Here is a 19,883-nt window from a genome sequence, read left to right as displayed (position 1 = left end):
TTCATGTTTCAGTATATGCACACAGATGCCCACAGTTTTTCTTTCACTATCCCTTCCGCCTTTCTTCACAAAATCACCCCCCCGATATGTTTGCAAAGTTACCCTTTTCCTTTTTCATACATTTAAACAGCGCACCGCTATCTTAAATCACATCACATATACACACAATTTACAGATTTTTTCATCATGAACACATACACTTTTTCTTTAGTTGCTTCTTTGAATACTTGTTTTCATACCAAGCTGCCTAGATGGAGTAATGGCAGAATAACATTACACAAGCTCTCAAGCACAAATCCATTGGTTTGCGCATGTTCCAGGCTTGGGACAGGAGCCATACATTTTTCACATATATATATATATATATATATATATATATAAAAATATATATATATATATATATATATACAAATTTTTTCCTTGTTTTCTTACCTCCTAAAAAAGGACACAGACGAATTATTGCGAAACTAAGATACTCACTTATTTATTTATTTATATCAGAGTATTTTGAATAGACGTTTGCAATTTGTCAGGCTATTTGAAGTCTTTATCATGACAGTTTTGCTCCACGTGGAAATGAGTCATCACTCTGTAGCACATGGAGTGATGATGTCAAGATTGGTTACACTTTTTTTTTTTTTTTTTGTACGCTGTCTTTGTCTGTACGCTGCTTTATAAGGATAGCTCCTCATTGCCTGTAAGATTCTTTTCCCTGAGGAAGGAGGCAGATGAATCTCCGAAACGCGTTGGAATGATCTAAATAAAAGAATAATTTTCATTTATATCCATGCTCGTGGTTTTCTAGCGCGGCTTTAAACCCGTTTTTCTCCAGTCTTCACTTTGATACCTTTTGCTCTGACACGGGGTCGCTGCTGAACCACCTAAGCACTCATCCACACTTTCAAAGGGGTTGTGACTGGCACAACCCAGCCAGGTGAGTGCATTAGTCTTTTTCTTTTGCCCTGTAAATCGGGTAAGACCCTATTGCGCTTTTCTCTCCCACTACAGTTCAATGAAATTATAGGAGGATTCAACATTACTTGCAATACAAAGGCTCTGGAGGAGCACCATGACTTCCCCAGAAAGATATCCAGCATAATCTGGACTCGTAAATCCAAATACCCCCTCCCATCTAAGTCCACAATGTGCTTAAACCACATCTAGCATCCAAATGTTTCATATTTCTGTAGTGAGGAGACCCTGATAATTTTCTAGGTGTGTGTCTCCAAAATCATGAGCTGGACACAATCTATGGTACTATAATGTACAAGCACTACAAATGGCAAGTTTGCAATTTTCATTAAACAACATCCATTGCTGCATGTTCCTTAAAAACATCCATGGAGTGAAAATAGTTACTACACGTGTGAATAAATTCACAAACCGGTGTCATTTCCAAAATGTGGAAACCTGAGAGGGCATTCTGCTCTTTTGGCACTTAGTGGCTTTTTTTATAGAGTCCGCAAAATATTTTAGGAAAATCTGTGCTCTAACGATCAAATAATGTTCCTTTCCTCCCTTGCAAGTCTCCCTTTGTGGCTTAGCAGTACTGTACAGCCACATTTAGAGTATTAGCATGCTGAGCAGAAATTGTGCAACACATTTTTGTGCCATTATTTGTTACACATTTTCCAGTGTGAATATGTAGAATCTGGTACTCAAACAAAAGTTTTTCCTAAAAAAATGGTATTATTTTTTCTTCACTACCCATGGTATAAAATTCCGTGATACACCTGTGGTGTCAGTATGATCGCTAAATCCCTAGATGTATTCATTGGGAAATGTAATTTATAAAATGAGGTCACTAATTGGGGTTATGGCACCTCAGGAGCTCTGCCTATGTGACATAGCACCTGCAAATCATAACAGCAAAATTGTCACTATAATATGGTGCTCATTCCCTTCTGAGCTTTTCACTTTGCATGAAAAGTAATTCCTGATTATATGTAGGGTTTTGGCGCCACTCAGGAGAAATTGCAAAACAAACTGTGCAGGCCATTTTTTTCCCTGTTAGCCATCATAAAAATTAAAAACTTGGGGGAAAATCAATATGTTTCGGCTCAATGTTAAAAATTCTATGAAGCACCTGTGAGTTCATGGTGCTCACCACATGTCTAAATAAATGACTTAAAGGGATGTAGTTTTCAAAATGTGGTCACTTATGGGGGAGTTTCCACTGTTTAGACATATCAGGGACTCTCCAAATGCGACATGGCGTCCGCTATCTATTTCAGCCTATTTTGAGCCCCAATAGTGCTCCTTTCCTTCCAAGGTCTGCCATGCGCCCAAACAGTTGTTTCCCACCACATATGGGGTATCTGTATACTCATGGGAAATTGCACTACAAATTTTATGGTCAATTTTGCTCTAGTTACCCTAGTGAACATTTAAAATTTGGGGCACAAGCAGCATCTTTGTGGGAAAAATGTATTTTTTATTTTCAAGGCTCAATTTTGTAAAATTCTGTAAAGCACCTGTGAGTTCAAGGTGCTCTCTACACCTCTAAATAAATGTGGTTTCCAAAATGGAGTCACTTTTGGGGGTTCCCATTGTTTACATCAGGTGCTCGGCAAATGCGAGATGGCATCTGCTACCTATTTCAGCCAATTTTGCTCTACAAAAGTCTAATGACACTCATTCCCATCTGAACCCTATGTGTGCTCAAACAGTAGTTTTTCACCACATATGGGGTCTCAGAGCACTCAGGAGGAAATGGGCCATGTAATTTGTGTGCAAGTTCTTCTATGTGCAAGTTCTTCTATTACCCTTATGAAAATGCATAATTTGAGGCTAAAATTATATTTTTGTGTGAAAAAGTAACATTTTTATTTTTTCTTTCCACATTGCTTTAATTTCTGTGAAGCACCTAAAAGGTTAATAAACCTCTTGAATGTATTTTTGAGCACTTTGAGGGGTTGACATTTTTAAAATGGTGCAACTTTTTGTTATATAGGCCCCTCAAAGTCATTTCAACTGTGATATGGTCCTAAGAAAATAGTTTTTGTAAACTTTGTTGGAAAAATTAGAAATTACTTATAATATTTTAATTCTTCTAACTCCCAATAAAAAAAATCTTTAAAAATTCTGCTTATGTAAAGTAGGCATGTGGGAAATGGTATTTATTAACTATTTTGTGTGACATAACTATGTAGTGTAAAGATTAAAAGTTTGAAAATTGCAAATTTTTCACAAAAATAGCGATATTTTTCACACATAAATGTAAAAAAAAATCAACCTTAATTTACCACTAACATGAAGTACAATGTGTCGCAAAATAGCAATCTCAGAATTATTGAGATCTGTTGAAGCGTTCCAGAGTAAAGGGCCCTTTACACACAGCGACATCGCTAGCGATGTCGCTGGTGAAAGCACCCATCCCCCTCGGTTGTGCATCACGGGCAAATCGCTGCACAACATTGCTATCAGCCATCACACGTACTTACCTGCCTAGCGACGTCGCTGTTGCCGGAAAACCGCATCCTTTCTAAGGAGGCGGTCCATGTGGCGTCACAGCGGCGTCACTAAGCGGCAGCCCAATAGAAGCGGAGGGGCGGAGATGAACAGCCGTAACATCCCGCCCACCTCCTTCCTTCCTCATTGCCGGCGGCTGCAGGGACAGTGATGTTCCTAGTTCCTTCCTCGTTCCTGAGGTGTCACATATAGCGATGTGTGCTGCCGCAGGAACGACGAACAACATCGTACCTGCATCAGCAACGATATTTGAGATTAGAACGACATGTCAACGATCAACGATATGGTGAGTATTTTTGATCGTTAACCGTCGTTCCTGTGTTTCACACACAACAACATCGCTAACAAGGCCGGATGTGCGTTACGAATTCCGTGACCCCAACAACATCTCGTTAGCAATGTCGTTGCATGTAAAGTGGCCTTTATTACCGCATAAATTCTCACTGGTCAGAATTGTAAAATTTTGCCGTGTCAGGAAGGTGAAAAAGGCTTCAGCGGCTATGGGGTTAAAAAAAAATCCATGTTAAATTGGCTTCATAAAACACTGTAATCCTCCTTGTGCTTATGATCTATTACCTGGTCTGTTGCAGAAGTATTCACAGAAACATTGCTTCTTAGACAGGATACGGCAACTCGGCAAACCTACTGCTTACAAATATCACAAGTTTGATAAGACTCCTTCCCAGTCTCACTTGGTTTAGGAATGAGTGAATCTTTAAAGAGGTTTTACATTATTGATTATTGACAGGCCATAATGTTAAATTGCTAGTTGGGGTCAACGCCATGCACCCTTTCCAATCAATTGAATGAAGCCATGATTCTTTAGCATCTTTAGCATATGGATAAGGTATATTAAGGTCCTTAAAACTCCTATAAAATAATTTTCAACTTTGATTTTCCAAAATACAAACCCTTCAAATTCACATTGATTCTTGTCATGTATAAATAAAAGCATATGCGCACTTTATTGGCCTTTGGAACATGGCCTTAGTAATTTAGCTTGAATCTCTCATAGTCATTACCTTTATTTTCAGTTCTTCAGATGTGTGGTGAAATTAATAACTCTTCATAGTTAGATTTTGGATGTGCCATTGCTTCTAATTAAAGATGAGTGGATCTTAGGGGATGGACCCGATTGCCCATGAGGTCCCTTCCAACTCTACCATTCTATGATTCTATAAGATCAAACAAAATTCGAATACATGTGTTGGTGTGCTTATTCTCAGGATGTTCAATTTATTTTCTGCAAGTTTAATGTCCTTTATTATATTATGTGGTCCCTACAGACCCCAGAGTATAGTTAATGTAGTATGTCAAACATAAACTCATTAAAAGGGTAAACAGATAAAAATAAAGTCTTATACTCACCTTACTGCTCATTTCTCCTGCCCCTTTCTGCTTCTCACTATCCCCCTTCCGATCCTGGTTGCATCTTCTGATTCCCGACGCTTGTTCTGAAATCCCCAGGTCTCTCACACTGAGATGGAAGGGTTCTTCACAACCACATGAAAGGTCCCAATGTCATGACGTCATTATGTGCGCCAAGATTTTGCCACCTCGAGCCTCTCACACTGGTGTGGGACTTCCGCCTCTGATGAGGCTTTTAGCAAGAGCGATGAAGATCAGAAAATGTGGTGAGGCCCCAGAGAGATGAGCAGTAAGGTAAGCATAAGTATTTTTTTAACCTTTTGATGATCTTTTATGGTTCAGAAAAATTGTGACCTGAGGCCGCCATTTTGCTTAACTTCACATGGGAGTGAATTACTAAAAATCTGAATTTTGGTGAAGGCAGTTTTTTTTTATTCTAGTACAATTCATTTGCACTCAAATTTATTTAATCATATCAACGTCTAATATGACAAGGATTGGTTTATAATATCTGTAATTTCAAAGATTTAAGTCAGTTGGTAGCTGAGCATTTTTTCTGTTCTATAGATACTAAAAGAGATAATTAAAGAGGACTTGTCACTTGCCATAAATACGTAAGTTTTTCTAACCCTGGTGTTAGTGTCACTGTTCTCTGAAATCTGTGAATATATTGATTTTGCTCCTGCACATGCCTTTTCCTGAGATATCTTTCTCTTCCCTGTATATAAATGTTTTATTAAGCCAAGTGGCTAAACAACTATTCTCAATGGGAGTTTTCTTGATCACAACACTCAATTTGCTAAAAATAATTTGATTTATATACCAGGAAGAGAGAACTATATTTTAGAAATGTAAAATTGGGTTGCAGTAAGTAAAAGTGCTTCTCAATAAATTAGAATATAATCAAAAAGTTAATTGATTTTAGAGATTCAATACAAAAAAGGAAACACATACTATATAGAGTCATTACACACAGAGTGATCTATTTCAAGTGTTTATTTCAGCCAATGAAACCCCAAAAGTAATTATCTAAAAAAAATTAGAATATTTTATAAGACCAACTGAAAAATGATTGTAAAGTCAGAAATGTTGGGACCTGCTGAAATGTTTGTACAGTAAATGCCTCAATACTTGGTCGGGGCTACTTTTGCATGAATTACTGCATCAATGCGGTGTGGCATGGAGGAGATCATCCTGTGGCACTGCTGAGGTGTTATGGAAGTCCAGGTTGCTTTGACAGCAGCTTTCAGCTCATCTGCATTGTTGGGTCTGGTGTTTCTCATCTTCCTCTTGACAATACCCCATAGATTCTCCATCCAGTTTAGGTCAGGCGAGTTTGCTGGCCAATCAAGCACAGTGATACTGTGGTTATTAAACCTTATTAAAACTAAAATTCCTGGTAGACGGCTGCGCTGACTTTGGTCTTGATAAAACACAGTGAACCTAAATCAGCAGATGACATGGCTCCCCAAACCATCACTGATTGTGAAAAGTTCACAGTAAACCTCAAGGAGCTTGGATTGCGGCCTCTCCACTCCTCCTCCAGACTCTGGGACTTTGATTTCCAAATGAAATGCAAAATTTACTTTCATCTGAAAACAACACCTTGGACCACTGAGCAACAGTCCAGTTCTTTTTCTCCTTGGCCCAGGTAACACACTTCTGGCGTTGTCTATTGGTCATGAGTGGCTTGAGACAATGAATGCAACAGTTGTAGCCCATGTCCTAGATACGTCTGTGTGTGGTGTATCTTGAAGCACTGACTCCAGCAGCAGTCCACTCCTTGTGAATCTCCCCCAAATTTTTGAATGGCTTTTTCTTAACAATCCTATCAAGGCTGCAGGTATTACGGTTGCTCTGGCACCTTTTTACTACCACATTTTTTCTTTCCACCCAACTTTTCATTATTATGCTTGGATACAGCACTCTGTGAACAGCCAGTCTCTTTAGCAATGACCTTTTGTGGCTTACCCTTCTTGTGGAGTGTGTCACGGAGTGCCTTCTTGACAACTGTCAAGTCAGCAGTCTTCCCCACGTTTGTGTAGCCTACTAAACTGAACAAAGGGACCATTTTAAATTTTTAGGAAGCCTTTACAAGTGTTTTGTGGTAAATATTCTAATTTTCTGAGATATTGACTTTTGGGTTATCATTGGCTGTAAGCCACAATCATCAACATTCACAGCAATAAACACTTGAAATAGATCACTCTGTGTGTAATGACGCTATATAATATACTAGATATAACAACACTGTGAAAAAATATTTTCCGTATAACATTTTTTCAAAGAAGGAGCTCAAACGTCCCAAATAATGATTAATAATCTTTATTTCATAAATAAACACACGATTAAAAAAGATGATTGCAGCAAAAAACAGAGATTATAGCAGCATAATAATAGTGCACATAGAAAAAGTCTATAATGAGAAAAAGTGACATGTGCTTAGCAGCATTTGCAGATTTGCTCCCTGACACGTTAAATCCGTATGTGCTGTAGGTATCAAAATCATTATTACATTTCTCCAATAAATCCCATTCAGCCTAATAATGAACACAGGGACCACATTGTATACATTGCTGCCTATAGAAATCAATCGTCACAAGAAATCCAAAGATGTATACGTTCAGTGCAAAGCAACCCAGTAACGAGTGGATGACGGATCTGTTCAAGATCGTGGCTAGACACTAATCCCACATGGAGACAGTACCATTGCCATTGTACCACGTCATACCGGCCGCCTGTGGCTAAGAGCAACCCCAAATGGGGAATGCACTCACTGCCGTGTAACAGCTAAGCCGGCCGACCCCCTGAACAGATCAATCAGCCACAAGTACAAAGTTACCTGAGTATGTTAAGTCAGCATGCCGCCAGTCTCTTACCCCGACGTACGTTTGGCACCCGGCTTCAACGGTCCCCGTTGGTACTGTCTCCATGTGGGATTAGTGTCTAGCCACGATACTGAACAGATCCGTTATCCACTCGTTACTGGGTTGCTTTGCACTGAACGTATACATCTTTGGATTTCTTGTGACGATTGATTTCTATAGGCAGCAATGTATACAATGTGGTCCCTGTGTTCATTATTAGGCTGAATGGGATTTATTGGAGAAATGTAATGATTTTGATACCCACAGCACATACGGATTTAACGTGTCAGGGAGCAAATCTGCAAATGCTGCTAAGCACATGTCACTTTTTCTCATTATAGACTTTTTCTATGTGCACTATTATTATGCTGCTATAATCTCTGTTTTTTGCTGCAATCATCTTTTTTAATCGTGTGTTTATTTATGAAATAAAGATTATTAATCATTATTTGGGACGTTTGAGCTCCTTCTTTGAAAAAATGTTATACGGAAAATATTTTTTCACAGTGTTGTTATAGTTATATAATGGGAGTGTCCGGTTACATAAAGACCTCGTTTGTGTTAATAATATACTAGATGTAGTACCCGGGCATTGCATGGGATAGTAATTGTCTCTCTCCCAGTCTGTCTGTTTCTGTTTGTCTCTCCCAGTCTCTGTCTGTCTCTCCAAGTCTCTGTCTGTCTCTCCCAATCTCTGTCTGTCTCTCCCTGTCTGTTTGTCTCTCCCAGTCTCTGTTTGTCTCTCCCAGTCTCTGTTTGTCTCTCCCAGTCTCTGTATGTCTCCCCGTCTGTTAACCATCTGTCTCTATCCATCTGTCTCTGTCTGTCTCTGTCTGTCTCTGTCTCTGTGTGTCTGTCTCTGTGTATCTGTCTCTTTCTGTGTCTGTCTGTGTGTCTGTCTCTATCTCTGTCTGTCTATGTCTATATCTCTGTCTGTGTCTATCTCTCTGTCTATCTGTGTCTACCTCTCCTTCTGACTCTGTATCAATCTCTGTTTCTCTCTCTTTATCTCTGTCTATCTCTCTCTATCTCTGTGTCAGTCTATCTATCTCTGTGTATGTCTCTCTCTAGCTCTGTGTCTTTCAGTCTCTGTCCCCGCCTTTTTCTTTCCCCACCTGTCTCTTTCCCCGCCTGTCTCTTTCCCCGCCTATCTCTTTTCCCATCTGTCTCTTTCTCCATCTGTCTCTTTCTCACTGTCTCTTTCCCATCTGTCTCTTTCCCTGTCTGTCTCTTTCCCTGTCTTTCTGTGTCTGTCTGCCTCTGTCTGTCTATTTTACTGTCTGTCTCTTTCTCTGTCTCTTTCCCTGTATGTCTCTGTCTTTTTGTGTCTCTTTCCCTGCCTCTTACTCTGTCTGTGCCTATGTCTTTCTGTCTCTTTCTGTCTCTCTCTATCCATCTCCCCACCGACATCTTATTACCTCACACAAAGGCTTTTTATACTAACAGTTTATTTTGTTCCTATAGCAACCATTCACAGCTGATATTATTAACCTTTAGCTCACAGCTGAATTCACTTTAATGGAGGCAGGTTTTTTGGAGAGTAACTGTAAAGTGCGGGGTTAAATTTTCCCATCAAAACATAGTCTATGACGTTCTCTGAGTCACATTGGGTGTCTGTGCAAAATTTCATGACTGTCAATGCGACGGTGCGTATTCCTTTAGCAGACATACATACACAAATACACTCAGCTTTATATATTAGATGTACTTCCCTTTTTGTATTGAATTACTGAAATAAATTAACCTTTTGGTGATATTCTAATTTATTAAATGGCACTGGTAGGTTCCCAAACCTGAATTTACACACACTTACCACCACTTTAACTACCGGTATGTAACCTGTATGCTACATAAAATGCAAGGCTCTTCATATTCAAGGTACCGTGAATAGTTTTTGTGACAGACTTTGGCTTTACATAAATATGTACTTGGCTCATTAACTTATGTATTTCTCATTTTGGCAAATTATTCCTGAAACAACTGAAACTTCACATTTATGTATCAAAGGAAGAATGCAAATAACATGTAAATATTAATAAATGTAAAGGAAACATTCTTAATTAAGCATTTGATTTTTGTTTTACAAGGTTTTCTAATTTTCTACATATTTTTTCTTAGATCAAACGCCTCACAGTTCTAAGTCTTTTAGGTGTAATTAAAGGTTTATTTTTAGAGGCTGGGAGGTGATCTTCACTTCTATTCTGAGAAATATGAAATGCATCTTCACATATATCTATACCGTCAGCATGAAGAAAAAGAACATCCCTTTTTAATTAAATTGTTGTTTTACTGATTTAAGATAATAAAATTGTTTCCAGCTAAAAAATTAAGTTAAAGCTACTGTAGTCTAAGGAATAAACACACAAATGAACAGACTTTGGAATCTGTGTAAAATGTCAAGTAATTTTTGATAAAAATGCTCTAAGAAATTATATATATTTTGTGCATGAACCTAATAATTTATAAGAAATAATAATATTACTCTTCATATATAGTTATCTGTTTTAATGACCAGCAAACATGCAAGTGGAGTTTCGGGTGGATATTCTTACTTTACCAGAGGAATATCTTTCACGTTACTTTGGAACAGATATAACCATTATTGAAAATAATGGAAAGGGGAAGAGTGAAATACATAGTAATAAAGTGTCTGTACTTTCTTGTGAGGTGTGATTAAGCGGGAACTATCATTATCAAATTTGCTGGTGATTTTTCCCCAAAATTTACATTTGCAGTGTATATATTTGACTCTTAATACTGAAAAACTTATAATTGTGAAACCCAGCTGATCATAAGAGCTTATATTCTACAAGAGAGGGGACACCGCTGATCATAAAAGCTTACACTCTACAGAAGAAAGAGAAAGAGAGAGAGAGGACCCTGCTGACCATAAGAGCTTACACTCTACAGAACAGAGAGGATTCCCCGGATCAGAAGAGTTTACACTCTAGAGACGAGAGAAAAAAAGAGAGAGCGGACCCCATCGATAACAAGAGCTTACACTCTACAGGAGAGAGAGGATCCCGCTGAACATAAAATATTACACTATACAGAAGAGAAAGAAAGAGAGCGAGAGGACCCCATTGATCCTAAGAGCTCACTGTACACTAGAGAGAGGACCTTTCTGACCATAAAAGCTTTTACTCTATAGGAGAGAGACAGAAAGAGAGATACCCTCACTGACCATAAGAACTTGAAAGCTGCTGAACAGAAGAGAGAGAACACTGCTGACCTAAGAGCTCACACAGTACAGAAGAAAGAGACTTACCATATAATGCTAAAGATGGAAAATTACTTTGCCGCATAGAGTTTGCTCTACTGGAAACCACTGATCCGTGATGCCCCTGGTATGGACCACCACTCTACAAGGTACGATAATCCATAATATGTCAAAGCTGCAGGGTATTATGGGGGAGTCTGTGCTGCAATTTAAAATTTTGTTAGCCCCCTCTCTGATGCTTCTCAGTGTAAGAAATGGTGCCATTTTTCTGTTTGGGATTTGCAAATCGGATCTCAAACTGTTTGAATTCATGTAAAACCACAAATTTCATAAAATTCCTAAAATTCCACGGGAACTCAATTCTCCACGGATCGATTTGGCTTATATTCGCACATTTTTGTATCTCACTCTAGTAGCGAAAGTAGCAATGCTACTTTGTAGTGAGGATCCAGCAGGGTCACCACTCAGTCTCCACTACTGGTCAGAATCTTTGACACTTGAGGGTCGTTGCGCAGGTACAACAACATATATTGGTTCATGTGTGCCATGCTTCCCAGAGTCAATAGAGTCAATGATTAGCTGTCCTCAGGGGCAGGTATATGGATTAGCTCTTCTGTATCCCCCAGCCATGCTGCAGTGATGCCCCTGACCTAACTTCTCTACCACCCTGCTGGGCAGACGGTTCCTCCGTCTGCTCCAATACTGTCCCCTAGCTAGAAAGTTGAGGACATGGGCCCTTTTGGCCCAGAAATCCTACCTCAGAGCCCTGTGTGGATAAAAGCCCAGAAAAATTAGTCAATGTTTCCTTCTGCTGCTCCTCCTTTTGTGCCACCACCTAGTCCATCATGACCTCCAGCGTTTTTTCCAGCAGCCCAAAAATCGGTATAGTGACGCTGATTATGGCATCATCAGCATTAGCCATGTTGGTAGAGTATTTAAAGCAGCGCAACATGGTTCCTGTTCGGGTGACAAACCTGAACAGGAACCAAACGTACAATAAAAAGTCTGTGTTCATGGTTTAGCACCAGACACAAGATGTCCAGTACAAAAGTTCAGGTTCGCTCATCCCTATTCAGGAGGTTTTTCTGAGTGGATGACAAGTTCAGGAGGCAGGGGGTAAGGATGAAGTGTTTAATCTAAGTGGTAAAGGAAACTGATTTTTTCTAAAAGGATATAATACAAAGTTTCTTGTATTTATTTTCAATATTGATTTAGTCTCTTCATCAGGCTCAGTATAACACAAATTCTGAAGAGTCACATATTTGTACACAACTGAACATAGAATGGAGCAGTAAAAAAGACAAGTTATATGAAGCAGAACGATCAGTATGGCAAGAGGACAAAGTGTTGTGGCCATAAATATTGCAGCAGTTCATAAATAAGCAGTGTGAAAGTTTTATTGTCCTCTGATTGGGGTCTGGTCTAGAGCTGTGATTCCCCCAGATGCTCTGAGGAGCACATTTCTTAATTGATGTAAAAAGACATAAATTAAATCAATTAAGAAATGTGCTCCTTAGAGCATCTGGGGGAATCACAGCTCTGGACCAGACCCCAATCAGAGAATTATAAAACTTTTAAACTGCTTATCTATGAACTGCTGCAATATTTATGGCCACAACAGTTTGTCCTCTTGCCATACTAATCGTTCTGCTTCACATCACTTGTCTTATTTACTGCTCCATTCTATGTCCTGTTGTGTATAAATATGTGACCACTCTCTGCTTATTCTTCTTGACATTTCTGCTGCCTTCGACACTGTTGACCACAGTCTCCTTCTCTCTATGCTCCATTCTATCGGCCTAAAGGACACTGTGCTCTCCTGGTTCTCTTCCTATCTTTCTGGCCGTTCATTCAGTGTATCATTTGCTGGCTCCACATCTTCTCCTCTCCCTCTCACTGTTTGGGTCCCTCAAGGTTCAGTCCTTGGCCCTCTTCTTTTCTCCCTCTACACTGCCCCAATTGGACAGACCATCAGCAGATTTGGCTTTCAGTAACATCTTTATGCTGATGACACACAGCTATACACCTCATCCCCTGAGCTCACCCCCGCTGTACTACAGAACACAAGTGACTGCCTGACTGCAGTTTGCAATGTCATGTCTGCTCCCTATCTGAAACTTAACCTTTCCAAAACTGAACTTCTTCTTTTTCCTCAATCCTCGAACCTTCCTAAACCTGACATATCCCTCTCTGTGTGTGGCACAACGATAAGTCCAAGGCAGCAGGCCCGCTGTCTGGGTGTTATACTTGACACTGATTTCTCCTTCACCTCCCACATACAATCTCTTGCCCGCTCCTGACGCTTGTGTGATGCCCTGGGCAAGCCAGGGGTCACAGGTCACAACATCACATGCACCCCACATTCCCGGCAGGTACACCTAGGGTAACCTAAAATCCTTGTTGCCTTCCTCCAGGGGCTGATGTCCACACCAGGGGGTGGGCCAGGCGGTTGGCTCCGCCCACCGAGGAGTACACAGCCCTGGAGGCGGGAAAACCAGGCAGATAGAGTTTGGAGGAGGAAGTAGAAGGAAGTGGTAAAGGAGGACAGTAAGAGTGGTGACAAAAAAAGGAACAGTTAAGCAAGCCTGAAGTTGGTCCGGGTGTGTGCCCTGGACTGAGACAGCAAGGTCGGCAGACGGCGGTGATAGTCTGCAGGGGGACTGCTTGGAGGTTGCTGGAAGGACCGCGGGCGGGTGGTGACCCGGAGGTACCGGAGCAGTATACAAAGAACAGTCAGCACCAGGGCAGGGGCCTTTCGGATCCCGGCAAGGCTAGAAGTCGCCATAATTTGCCAAATCCGTCAGTGAAGGGGACCTCTGTCTCCTAACAACCAAGTCCCGATTGAAGGCAACAGTCCGACCGTTAAGGGGAGACGCCGCCACCGCCAGGGCACCAGTTTCCTAGGGCCAGCGCCTGCGGGCAAGAGAGGGGCTCCTCCGGCTCATGTCCAGGTCGGGGAGAGGGTAACCGGTCAGAACCCATCGCTACCAAAAGACTTTACATAGGTGCAGGGAAGAGGCCGTCACCGCTAACTGCAGGGAATATCAGCACCGTAACCGTCCGAGGGACCCGTCCAACCAGCCGTTTGTTTACCGAGAACTGTGTTGTGTTTACTGGCTGAGTGAGTACCTCCGTGCCGTGCGGCACAGCGCTGTCCCTGCGCCCCTGCACCCCCACAGGCCCCATACCCGCCTGTCCACCATTTCAACCCCATCACTGGGCCCCGGGACCACCAAACCCCCTACCCACGGAGGGGCAAATCAACAACTGGCTGCTCCATACCATCACTCCTGGGCTCCCCAGACAGAGCAGCGGTGGTGTCCACTTAATCACCACAACCGTGGGTGGCGTCACGGACAATAAACTATCCCAAAACCCAGTCCCCTTTCACTCACGGGCGAGGAGCGCCGCTCGAGTCCCCGGGATCCGGCCCATCGCTCGAGCCACCGAGCAGCAGCAGCAGCAGGCCGCAGCAGCCGCAGCGGCAGCCGGACCCGAGCAGTGGGAGAGCGCGGCGCCCCCTCCTCCGCCCGCGACAACTTGGCGTCACGAACAGGATCTTACTGCTCTGCCGTTGGGTAGAGGTGCGCCTTGTGACCGCCGGAGGTGTCCGCCCGGAAAGTTTCAGAAGTCGCCATCTTTGGCGCGAAAAGTCCCCGCTCGAGCGTCTTCTCGAGTAGTGGAGGCGCGAAGGCCAAGGCCCCGCCCCGATAGAGAAGGGGCCGGAAAAAGGCTAATGGGGACGCAAATGGAGAAATGGTGGCGCCCTCGAATTGGAGCGCGGGAATACCCGCTACCAGGGCATCCAAGCTCTGGGGAAAAAGAGGAGGAGTAGCCTTTGAAGACTGCGGCTCGGGTGAGCTCCCCGCCGGGACCGCTGAGTGGCTGGAGCGGGAGTTGGGTCGGTTTTGCTTGAAGGTGAGGGCGCAGATCCTGCAGCAGTTGATGGACTGGAAGGCAGAGATGCGCAGAATGGTTGCCGTAGTGGGGGCCCGTGAACAAGGGGCCGCTGCGGCCATGCCGCGTCGCGATCAGTCCACCCAAACCCCAGAACTGGCCCTGATTGAGTGGGAGACGGACAGCAGCGCCGCGGCCGGGGGTCCGGAGAGAATGCCGCTGATGGAGGAAAAAGTCCCAAGTATGTTGCTTCCGCCGCCGTTCCTAACGGCTGTCAGTGGTTCGGGGTTGAATTGCCGATGGAAGGAGAACCCCATGTACCGTTCGGTCCCTGAGTGGGCTGACCCCCTGCGGTGGTAGCCGCCTCAAGGTCAGCGGAGGCCCGCTGCAGTTGTCCCCGTTGGGACCACAAAACATGTGTGTTAAAGTGTGTTTGCAAGTTATTGAAAATGATGATAAGAAATGGAACCGAAAAGTCACCTGATTTACCGTGATTTGCAACCGGCCATTGCCGGCACCGTTGTCCCCATGGGGACCCCTTAGTTGCATAGAGAACTTTCTATGGACAAGCCCGTGAACTTGCAGGGCAACCACAGACGCTAGTGGCTTGAAAATAAGTTGTGTTACCGTTACCGTTTCCGCAATTGCCGCCTCCGGAGAGGCAGGTTGAAGGGAGGGCCCACAGCGGAGCAGGCTGGGGCCCAGCCACCACAGGAACCGGTGGCTACCCTCTGGAGGGGAAAGACAGATCCCGCTCGGGTAACTGGTTCAGGACTGGGGTCAAGGGGTGCTGCCTGGGTTTTAGGGGCAGCATCAGGGCCAGGTTACTTGGGTGGGAGAGAGCGGAGACCGTAACCGTTAAAAACCGTAACGTTTAAGAAATATGCCTCCCGATGTGGGATGATGTCATAACTTGTATATATGTTACCGTTTTTTTATCTTTACAGAAAAACAAAAGGAAAATAAAACCGGTGTTGGACGGGCAGCCCGAGGACGGTCTGCGTTTTGCTAAGGGGGAATGTGACGCCCTGGGCAAGCCAGGGGTCACAGGTCACAACATCACATGCACCCCACATTCCCGGCAGGTACACCTAGGCTAACCTAAAATCCTTGTTGCCTTCCTCCAGGGGCTGATGTCCACACCAGGGGGTGGACCAGGTGGTTGGCTCCGCCTACCGAGGAGTACACAGCCCTGGAGGCGGGAAAACCAGGCAGATAGAGTTTGGAGGAGGAAGTAGAAGGAAGTGGTAAAGGAGGACAGTAAGAGTGGTGACAAAAAAAAGGAACAGTTAAGCAAGCCTGAAGTTGGTCCGGGTGTGTGCCCCGGACTGAGAGAGCAAGGTCGGCAGACGGCGGTGATAGTCTGCAGGGGGACTGCTTGGAGGTTGCTGGAAGGACCGCGGATGGGTGGTGACCCGGCGGTACCGGAGCAGTATACGAAGAACAGTCAGCGCCAGGGCAGGGGCCTTTTGGATCCCGGCAAGGCTAGCAGTCGCCATAATTTGCCAAATCCGTCAGTGAAGGGGACCTCTGTCTCCTAACAACCAAGTCCCGATTGAAGGCAACAGTCCGACCGTTAAGGGGAGACGCCGCCACCACCAGGGCACCAGTTTCCCAGGGCCAGCGTCTGCGGGCAAGAGAGGGGCTCCTCCGGCTCATGTCCAGGTCAGGGAGCGGGTAACCGGTGGGAACCCATCGCTACCAAAAGACTTTACATAGGTGCAGGGAAGAGGCCGTCACCGCTAACTGCAGGGAACATCAGCACCGTAACCGTCCGAGGGACCCGTCCAACCAGCCGTTTGTTTACCGAGAACTGTGTCGTGTTTACTGGCTGAGTGAGTACCTCCGTGCCGTGCGGCACAGCGCTGTCCCTGCGCCCCTGCACCCCTACAGGCTCCATACCCGCCTGTCCACCATATCAACCCCATCACTGTGCCCCGGGACCACCAAACCCCCTACCCACGGAGGGGCAAATCAACAACTGGCTGCTCCATACCATCACTCCCGGGCTCCCCAGACAGAGCAGCGGTGGTGTCCACTTAATCACCACAACCGTGGGTGGCGTCACGGACAATAAACTATCCCAAAACCCAGTCCCCTTTCACTCACGGGCGAGGAGCGCCGCTCGAGTCCCCGGGATCCGGCCCATCGCTCGAGCCACCGAGCAGCAGCAGCAGCAGGCCGCAGCAGCCGCAGCGGCAGCTGGACCCGAGCGGTGGGAGAGCGCGGCGCCCCCTCGTCCGCCCGCGACACTTGCACCTCAAGAACATCTCTAGAATCCGCCCCTTTCTCACAATGAAACAACAAAAACCCTCACCATGGCCCTGATCCACTCTCGCCTTGACTACTGTAACTCTCTATTAATTGGTCTCCCCCTAACTAGACTCTCTCCTCTACAGTCCATCCTTAATGCAGCAGCCAGGGTCACCTATCTGGCTAACCGCTACTCGGATGCCTCTGCTCTCTGCCAGTCATTGCACTGGCTGCCCATATATCACAGGATCCAATTCAAACTGCTTGTTCTCACCCACAAAGCTCTACACAGTGCGGCACCCCCCTACATCTCCTCCCTCCTCTCTGTCTATCACCCCACTGGTTCTCTACGCTCTGCAAGCGACTTTCGACTAACATCCACACTAATTCGAACCTCCCACTCCCGGATCCAAGACTTCTTCCGAGCTGCACCAACCCTCTGGAACACTCTACCCCAAGAAGTTAGGACAAATCACAACTTACTCAGCTTCAGACGCACCCTAAAGACGCATCTTTTTAGGGCGGCCTATCACACTCCCTAATCAGATTCAATTCAAATAGTCCCTCTACAACTTCTCACAAAATAACTCCACATCAAACCCCATGGCACCCAAAGGCATTTCAAGGCTCGGGACCACTGGTCTAGGAAACCACTATCTAGCCTCCATTTCCGTGAGATGCTTGGATTGTCATTGTAAATAAGCACTTGTACCTTGCCCCTCCCCCATCTCATTGTAGATTGTAAGCTCTCACCAGCAGGGTTGTGTTTTTTCTTTTTTTTCCTCTAAATATTGTATTTCTATAACTGTTACTTGTTTGTATATGATCCTCCTGAATTGTAAAGCGCTGCGGAATATGTTGGCGCTATAGAAATAAAGATTATTATTATTATTATTATTATTAAACATGTGACTCTTCAGATTTCGTGTTATACTGAGCCTGATGAAGAGACCTGAGTAGTCTCGAAAGCTTGCAATTATTACCATCTTTTCAGTTAGCCATTAAAAGGTAGCAACCACTGAGGACTTCAGTTCTTTTAAACAATTTTTTTTTATCTCTACTGGCTAACACGGTACAAAGATATATTATACCTGTAGTAAGCATGCAAACAGGATTCTCTGATGTTGCTAATGCAACATTGGTGGTCAAGTGCCGACTAGATGAGTTCGTCTTCTCTCAGTAGAAATTTGAGTGTGAGCATGTCTACTTGTATTATGAGCAGAAGTATGCTAATTGGATAGTTTCGATCTTTTGACCTGCTCTCACTGGCAAAACTGTAGAATCCTGATAACATGCACACTGCATGCTGTCAAGATTCAGAAACCTGCTGTCACATAGTGACTACAAACTTTTATTCCAAGCCTAATTAACCATTTTAAGGATGAAGAACCCTTATAGTCAAATTTGTTGTAGATTAGACAACTTTTTTTATATCATTCTATTTTTATACACAACTTGGTGGTTCACTAGTTATCACTGTTGCTTTGCAGGGCTGGGGTCCTGGGTTCAAATCCCATCAAGGGAAACAGCTGGAAGGAGTTTGTATGCTCTCACCGAGTTTGTGTGGGTATCCTCCAGGTTCTCCGGTTTCCTCCCACACTCCAAAGACATAGTGATAGGGAATGTAGATTGTGAGCCCCAATATAGTCAGTGATAATAATGTCTGAAAAGTGCTGGAGAATATAACTGTGCTGCTCGGTTTCCCCGAAAAAAAGACCTACCCCTAAAATAAGTTCTAGCATGATTTTAAAGGATTTTTGGAGTATACTTGAAATATAAGTTCTACTCCAAAAATTAGCCCTAGTTACATTAGGGCCAGCATGAGGCGTTCTAACTGCACAATTTCTCAGGACCCCCACTGTATTAGAGACCTCAAAGTTTGTATTCTGAGGTTAAGATTGTTTAAGGACCTTTGGCGACTTCAGTCATGTAACCAAACGTTTCTTAACTGTAGGAGTAAAGGCCTTGTCACACATAGAGATAAATCTGCGGCAGATCTGTAGTTGCAGTGAAATTGTGGACAATCAGTGCCAGGTTTGTGGCTGTGTACAAATGGAACAATATGTCCATGATTTCACTGCAACCACAGATCTGCCAAAGATTTATCTTTGTGTGTGACGGAGTCTTTACACACAGGGTTTGGAGAGCTATTCCAGAATGCTATATGACCATATTTGAATAAATGTTGATTTTTTTGTTCACAAATAAATCTGGATAACTGTTCATGCAAAAAATATTAAGACATCCCCTGAAAATAAGCCCTAGCATATCTTTCGGAGAAAAAAAAATAATATAAGACCTTCTTTTATTTTTGTAGAAACGTGGTATATATGCAAAACATAATCAATACAAATAGCCTATTTCTAACTAAAAAAAGAAACATGCTAATTTTCCATTACTTTTTAGGAATCCTAATTGTGCATTATGAAATCTTTGTAGGGTATAAATTCACCGATCACCTGGATCCTTTGTATAACTCACCACACATGTATATAAGGCAGCAGAGAGGATACGTCTGTGTGGTCTCTCCTTCACCCATGCCATTACAGGGTTACAAATTTCCTGTTCTACAAAATTCCATCCACAACGGCTGTCATAAAGAGAAGTGTGTAATTAGTTCTCCTTTGCTAATACTGTAAAATACATTCATAAAAATACATTCTTCAGAGTCACACTTTTCATTTTAATTCCATGTTTGTGCTTTAGTAGACATTACCTTCCTCTGTCTCAGAGTGAGCCATAAATAAAAACTGTTTGCTCGAAGCTGGTGTGTCTTAGCCATTATACCGTCTTGACAAGCTCCAGCT

The 19,883-nt window shown here is 43.5% G+C and overlaps 1 long non-coding RNA gene across 2 annotated transcripts; it reads right to left on the bottom strand.

The window, feature by feature from the left end:
- Positions 1 to 504: 504 nt before the first annotated feature.
- LOC142244527 (uncharacterized) lies at positions 505 to 19,662 on the bottom strand. 2 transcript variants are annotated; one of them, XR_012724573.1, is made up of 3 exons: positions 19,536 to 19,662; positions 4,494 to 4,646; positions 505 to 756 (listed from the first exon to the last, which is right to left on the bottom strand). It is a non-coding gene; the product is annotated as an uncharacterized LOC142244527 (long non-coding RNA). The 2 variants fall into 2 exon arrangements; XR_012724572.1 differs by having other exon boundaries at positions 19,558 to 19,662.
- Positions 19,663 to 19,883: the final 221 nt, after the last annotated feature.

Source organism: Anomaloglossus baeobatrachus, chromosome 6, assembly GCF_048569485.1.
Source record: "Anomaloglossus baeobatrachus isolate aAnoBae1 chromosome 6, aAnoBae1.hap1, whole genome shotgun sequence".
Lineage (NCBI taxonomy): Eukaryota > Metazoa > Chordata > Amphibia > Anura > Aromobatidae > Anomaloglossus > Anomaloglossus baeobatrachus.
This window is presented reverse-complemented; position numbering and strand designations above follow the sequence as displayed.